The following is a 7,500-nucleotide window of genomic DNA, read 5'->3' on the forward strand; positions in this document are numbered from 1 at the left end:
GCCAGGTACTCATTTTACACCAGAGTACGGTGAGAAAATGTGAGTCAAAAGCCTATTCCAAGGACTCAACTATGCGCCGAGCTAGGCTCGAACCAGGACCTTCCGATCCGAAAGCGAGTGTCATACCACAAGACCAAAACTCCCTGGACGTGTGTAACAGTCCTTCAGACAAAGCATAAACAATAAACATTCAGGCCTGCCTACTATTACGAACAAGTCGTAAAATTACGACATTTTGGCTCTAAATTTCAGAAAACTCCATGCGCCCCTCGAAGTTATTATATTAAAAATTATGACAGCTTATGCGCATGCCAGATTACATAAATTTCGGGAATTTGAAGTGTTATTTAATCCTTGTGAGGGCAGATTGTTGATTTTTAAAGATAACTAGATATGGCGACTACAATTTTATATCTCTCTTAAAAATAATTACGATTTTTTTTTTTTTTTAATTTCAAGTAGGCGGGTCTGCGTATTATATTGAATGACAGGCATGACTATTTTTTAAAAAACGGCAGGGGCTGCCAGGAGCCGGTGATCATGACAATACTAACAAAAGAGTGAAAATGGAGAGGTTTCATATGGGAACAATACAGCATATTGTTCCCATACGAAACCTCTTCATTTTCACTCCTTCGTTATTAACATAACTATTTTAGTAGCAGATTGTACATACAAGCAGATTATTTAAGGTCACGGGGCATAAAAGGCTGATCTTAATTGACGACCGACAGTTATTTAATGATAATAATAATAAATGGCATTCATATAGCGCTCTATCCCGTTGTCACAGGCTCTAAGCGCTTTACAGTGATATAAAACAAAACATATTACAGTAAGACAAGTTTGATGGAAAAGTTATACGAATTCAATTTAACAACAACAAAATATGATAATATTAAATTTGAAAGTTGTCAACTAATACGAGCATCTCACGTGTTCCAAAAATGGGGGGGGGGGGGGGGGGGGGGGGAATTGAAAAGTTTGTTTACCTATTTTACGCAATGGCTTATGTTTTACAAGGGTTGATGGTCATGGCTTGACCTCAAGTTTCTATTGGGGACATATATGTTTAGAAGGCCTTTAATATAGGATGGACTGTTGGTGCTCAAGGATTTGTAGATAACAGTACAGATCTTATAGACAACTCTTTTTTTTCCACAGGAAGCCAATGTAACTCACGGAGAAGGAGAGTTGCTGACGGGTATTTTTGGTTATTGCGTACAATGAGCCTGGCTGCGTTATTTTGAGCAGAAATAGGCTTTAAAAAAAAGATGCCATGACTATCAAACCAGGAGATCAGTTGCACAATCTATGCATCCAGTCCTCCAGGGGACTGGTTTCACACTTCCAATGAGATTGGAACCAATATTTTAGCATCGCACTGTTGTTCTCTATTGTGTTTATATCTCACAACGTTTTCGACCCTCCTGAATTGAGGACCCAGTGATATTGTTTAAATTAAAAGTAGTCTACGGGGGCCAAGTTGACCATAGGTGAAAAACCTCTATATCAACTTTTGACTAATAACGCTGGCGGCAATAACTACAAAAACAACAACAACGACAACAACAACAACAACAACAACAACAACAACAACAACAACTACTACTACTACTACTACTACTACTACTCCTACTACTACTACCACCACCACCAACACCACTACTACTACTACTACTCCTACTCCTACTACTACTACCACCACCACCAACACCACTACTACTAGTACTACAACTACAATAAATCAATAACATCAACAAACAAACAACCAACACAAACCCAATCAACAACGTTACAGTTCGAATTCCTAAGCAAAACACGTCATATTTCAAACTACAACACAAATATTAACTCACCCAACCCTAACACCGACTATATCCGGAGCATACCCGGGGATAGTTTTACCCCATGCCTATTTATTATATTTTTCTGAGACAAATTACAGGCGTAGTATCAAAGCTAATGTTCTTAATTTTCACATGCCAATGGTAGTTGAATAAAACAATCATACATTCTTTTTTATTTTGAAAAGTCGCAAAAATCTCTAGGATTGAGTGAGTTAAACCAACCAATCTTCTCGGCACCCTGCCACTCGTACACTATCTGCCACCAGCGAGATATCCCAGTTCTCCAACTCCATCAGGTAAATACAAATCAATAAGACATCTAATCATCCTACTACTCTACCACTTACACCGCACGGTGCAGAAAGCACCATAGAGATTACAGTCTGCAGAAAGCACTCAATACACTAAACTGCCTTCCAAAAAGCAAAAAGCTTTTTGAAAAAAAAAATTTTTTTTAGAAATGGCCAGAAAATGTTTACCTCGATTATCAAATCGTATAAGAGGACTCTAAAAATGCCAAACTTTCTTAACCCTGAGACTTCTCTCGTGATTGATATATTAAAGAAAAAAATAAATTAATTAATTAAAAAATAATAATAATAATAAATAAATAAAACTTGAAATGTGAGTTTTCTGGCCAAATGTTTGTTGTGGTTTGGATTTTCTTTTGGTTGTTTTTTTTTTTTTTTTGGGGGGGGGGGGGGGGGTGGGGGGTTGTTTTTTTTAAGGTGGGGGGGGGGGGGTGGTTTTTGTTGTTTTTTTTTTGTTTTTTTTTTTTGGTGTTTTGTTTGTTTTTTGTTTTTGTTTTTTTTCTTTTGGGGGGGGGGGGGGGTTATAGTTTGTTGGGTTTTTAAAAGTTTTTTTATTTTAATGTTGTTTACTGTTTTGTTGTTTGTTTTGATTTGTTTTGTTTTGTTTTAAGAGACAGTCGGGATATAGACGTTTTTAATCATGATTGCCTGTCATCACGACGACAACATCGATTTAAGCCTTTACAAGCGGGGATTCGTATTATATTTCTATTTTTTTAAAAATTTTCTCTAACTTTACATATGCGATATATTATATAATATCATATTCATTTCTGTTACTATTTTCTCTTGAGGAAAACGACTTGGTTTGTGTAGTTGAACTGATAAAACAGTTCTGGTCACCTATGAGTATGAGGCAGCGACTACTAGTCCTAGGTTATATAGGGGAAAAAACGAACGGCCCTGTAGGATGCAGTCAGTTGGTAAATGATCAGTCCTCTATACTATGAATGAATGAATGAATGAATGAATAACAGACAGACAGATAGATAGAAAGATAGATAGATAGATAGATAGATAGATAGATAGATAGATAGATAGATAGATAGATAGATAGATAGATAGATAGATAGATGGATGGATGGATGGATGGATGGATGGATGGATGGATGGATGGATGGATGGATAGATAGATAGATAGATAGATGGATGGATGGATGGATGGATGGATGGATGGATAGATAGATAGATAGATAGATAGATAGATAGATAGATAGATAGACAGACAGACCGACAGACAGATAGATATACAGATAGATAAATAGCATCCTTGTCCGTAAAACCGTACTGAAAGCAGCACCGATTTGAAAGACGTTCTGTCACGCCGTCACTGGGTTAAAGAGAAGTCGATACCAGTAGAAGTTGAACACTAATGTTTTTATTTAAAAAAAAAAATCCACTGCCTTTCTTTTTCTTTTCTTTTTAATTATTGGTTGAAAACATTCCCTGTCGCGTGAAAGAGAGAGAGAGAGAGAGAGAGAGAGAGAGAGAGAGAGAGAGAGAGAGAGAGAGAGAAAGATAGACAGAGATAGAGATAGATAGATAGATAGATATATAGATAGATAGATAGATAGAGAGAGAGAGAGAGAGAGAGAGAGAGAGAGAGAGAGAGAGAAAGGACAGAGAGAGAGGCAGAGACAGAGAGAGATAGATAGATAGATAGACACAGAGAGAGATAGAGATAGACAGAGAGAGATAGATAGATAGATAGATAGAGAGAGAGAAAAAAAAAGAGAGAGAGAGAGAGAGAGAGAGAGAGAGAGAGAGAGAGAGGGGGGGGGGGTCACACAACCCATGAGACAATTGTTATAGTATTGCAATTCTGTCGTACTGTTTGTTTGTTTGTTTTTTGTTCAATGCAAAACAAGTATTCAAAATTTTGGTCAGAAAACTCTTCCTTCAAATATCCATCGATTAAAATGACTCTCATCTTGGTTAAAGACTCTCAACCCTGGGACTTCGTGAAGCCTCAGGTTTGAGGGTTTTTGCCAAGACGGATGAGGACCATTTAAATCGATGGGTATTTGAAGGAGGAAATTTCTGACCAATTTTTTTTAATACGTGTTATTTCATAATACGATAGTATTATAGTTATTATTATGTCGAAAGTGCCTTTTAATTCCATTTCGATTATCTTAAAATGCTGGTCTTATTTGCTTCCTTCGCATCTCAAAATAAAAAAAACACGACAAAATGTTTATGTTATGAGTTTATTATTATTAATTTTTTTTTTTTTGGTTTTATTTTTAACCCATTATTTTATAATTATCATAATGACTATTTTTGTTATGTTTCTCTCTCTCTCTCTCTCTCTCTCTCTCTCTCTCTCTCTCTCTCTCTCTCTCTCTCTCTCTCTCTCTCTCTCATCTCTTTCTCATTTTGATGGCTTGCATATTTTTCTAAAATGAACGGAGAGATTAATTATCCTGATATCAATAAAATAGAGCTGCGATATTTTCATTGTTAATTTATTTCATTTGTTGTTGTTGTTGTTGTTCTGTTTTGTTTTGTTTGATTATTATTAGAAGTTGAACGAGACTTAAGACAATACCTTGCAACGGTTGACGAGGATAATTTTTACCGCTCAGTGCAGTGTAGGAATCCTAGCGGTTCGGTATAGATAGTGTATGCGCTTGGCTAAGAAGCTCACAACATTGCCACCCGGAAGTATAGTGGATCAACACACAAAACTATGTGTAACCTTGAACTGAACGTTTATAGTTTGGTTAATACAGTTTGGTGAGAATTATTCATAAACGCGGATGGCAACAAACAATAACATAGACCTGAGTGACGTCAACTTTATACTGTCTATAGATAGTTCCTAGCGGCTCGGTATAGATAGAATGCGCTTGGCCAAGGAGTTCACAACATTGTCATCCGGAAGTATAACGGACCAACACACAAACTCTGTGTAACCATGAACTTTTATAGTCAGGTTAATACAGTTTAGTGAGAACAACTCACAAACGCGGATGGCAAAAACAATAACAAAGGCCTGAGTGACGTCATCTGCATACTATCTATAGTATGTTGTGAGCTTCTTTGCCAAGTGCTCTCTTACTCACTCTCTCTCTCTCTCTCACTCTCTCTTTTCTCTCTCTCTCTCTCTCTCTCTCTCTCTCTCTCTCGTGACACGAAGGATGAGAAGTGGACGTGAGCACGGAGTTCACAGATGGCAACAGACACCAACCACTGATTGGTCGCTTAGTGTCTAGTTTGTCATTTTTTTTATCCTTTGGTTGAAATACACTCTCGTGACATGAAGGATCAGAATAAGTGGACAAGGGGACAAATGTCAAAGATGGCAGCCGGCCGTGATTGTTGGCAATCAACCTCGGTAGGCCTTGAGGGCAGCAGAAGCACTAAAAGGATAAGAGTATAAGTAAAAGTAATATTCTCTCTTCTTCTTCTTTCAGCTTATCCCGCATTTTGCAGGGTGGCCATAATGAATGCCACATCTCCAAGCATCTCGGGTTCAGCGCATCGTCTTCCTCCATGCATAGTTCTTTCATTTTGACGCCCAAAGACTAGATGGTGGGATAAGGAAAGGATGATAAAAGCGATATTCTCTCTATAGGGTAATAAGCAAGTGATATATTTAGCTTCACCCTAGTGAAACCGGGATAACCCGTGCAGTAGCCTTCGTAAATCCAAAGTCTAAAAAAAATATATTTAAAATTTGAGCTTTTATATAGCGTAATATCCACTAAACGTGCTCAAAGCGCTTTACAAGGGGACCCTGGCCTACAGCAACATTTAACATTCAGGACGGGACATGACGCCTGCTAGGCGATATTACAATTTATTTTCGGACAGAGACAACGCTGTTAGCGAACAGTTACTCATTTTACACCGGAGTAAGGTGAGAGAATGCGAGTAAAGAGCCTTCTCCAAGGACTCAACCATGCGCCGAGCGAGGCAGTGCCGGGTCGTAGGAGCCAATCTCCGGTGTTGGTAAGCCCTAATATAGTTTAGTGAGAATTACTCATGAACATGGATGGCAAAAAACAATAACAAAGACCTGGGTGACGTCAACGTCGATCTATCTTTAAGTTAACGATGGCTACGATCTGTAACGTCAGCCCGTAAGTTGTTCATAATTTTTATCTATTTTGCTTCTTTTTCTTTTTTTCTTTCTTTTTTTTTTTTTTTTTTTTTTTTTTTTTTTTTTTTTGGTGTACTAGTTGTTTTTCTTATTTCTTTATTCTTCTTTTTTTTTAATAATCAGATCTTTAAAATAAACGCAGAGGCTTGGGGGAAAAGGGGGGTGGGGGGGGGGGGGGGAATCGCTGCCATGTTGTACTTGATAAATTCAAATCGTAGGGGTCAACATTGAAAGCTAACAATATTCCCGCAGTGTTATAACACCAATTGAGCGAACTGGAGGGCTGATAAGGTTTGGTAACGTTGCAACAACATACAGGTGATCATTACTTAGGCAGTTATAACCACAGACTACGTCCTGTGTTATCTATGGTAAAAACTACCGTGGTCCGGAAAGACACGTTTTTAAAAAAAATGGCCAGAAATTTCGCTCTTCAAATATCGATCGATTTAAATGACCCTCATCGTGGCAAAAGAAAAACAAAACTCTCAAACATGGGACCATCGCGAAGTCTTCCTTTGGCCCAGTTTGAGAGGTTTTTTTTTCCAAGATGAGAGTCATTTAAATCGATCATTATTTGAAGGACGAGTTTTCTGGCCAATTTTTTTTAAATATACGTGTTTTTTCCAGACTACGGCAGTTAATTGGTTACGGCAAAGCAGTGGGAGAACAAGCATTTAACAGCCCCTCCCATGCTAAATCACGAGCACTCAAATTTAATGACCTTAACAATTACCTCATCTTAAAGAATATTATTACAGATATACTTCAATGCCCACTTTCTACGAGGTAGAAAAAAACAACAACAACAACAACAACAAAAAGAACATATACACGCATATGTTTTTAAAAACTTGAGCTTTTATATAGCGCAATATACACTAAGTGTGCTCAAAGCGCTTTACAACGGGTCCCTGACCAACAGCAACACGTAATACGTGGAACGAAACATGAAGCCTGTGAGGCGATATTACATTTTTTTTTTTTACGAAGACAGACAAAGCTGTTAACGACCAGGTACTCATTTCACATCTCAGTAAGATGAGAGAATGTGAGTAGAGAGCCTTTTCCAAGGACTCAACTATGCGCCGACCGAGGCTCTAACCCAGGAAAAAAAATCAACTCCGAATAAAATTAGATTGAAATGACTGACTCTCCAACTTGTAAAAAAAAAAAAGTGAAATGAAACTCTCAACCCTGAGACTTCATCCATGGCCAATGTAGATCATAT

The 7,500-nt window shown here is 37.7% G+C and overlaps 1 protein-coding gene across 6 annotated transcripts in view; it reads right to left on the reverse strand.

Moving 5' to 3' along the window:
* Positions 1–7,500, reverse strand: part of LOC144979641 (EEIG family member 2-like) — a 72,644-nt gene that overhangs the window by 44,662 nt on the left and 20,482 nt on the right. The window lies entirely within an intron of this gene.

The sequence above is a fragment of the Berghia stephanieae genome, chromosome 9 (assembly GCF_034508935.2).
Source record: "Berghia stephanieae isolate SIO BIC M18660-M18661 chromosome 9, UCSD_Bste_1.3, whole genome shotgun sequence".
Taxonomy (NCBI): Eukaryota; Metazoa; Mollusca; class Gastropoda; order Nudibranchia; family Aeolidiidae; genus Berghia; species Berghia stephanieae.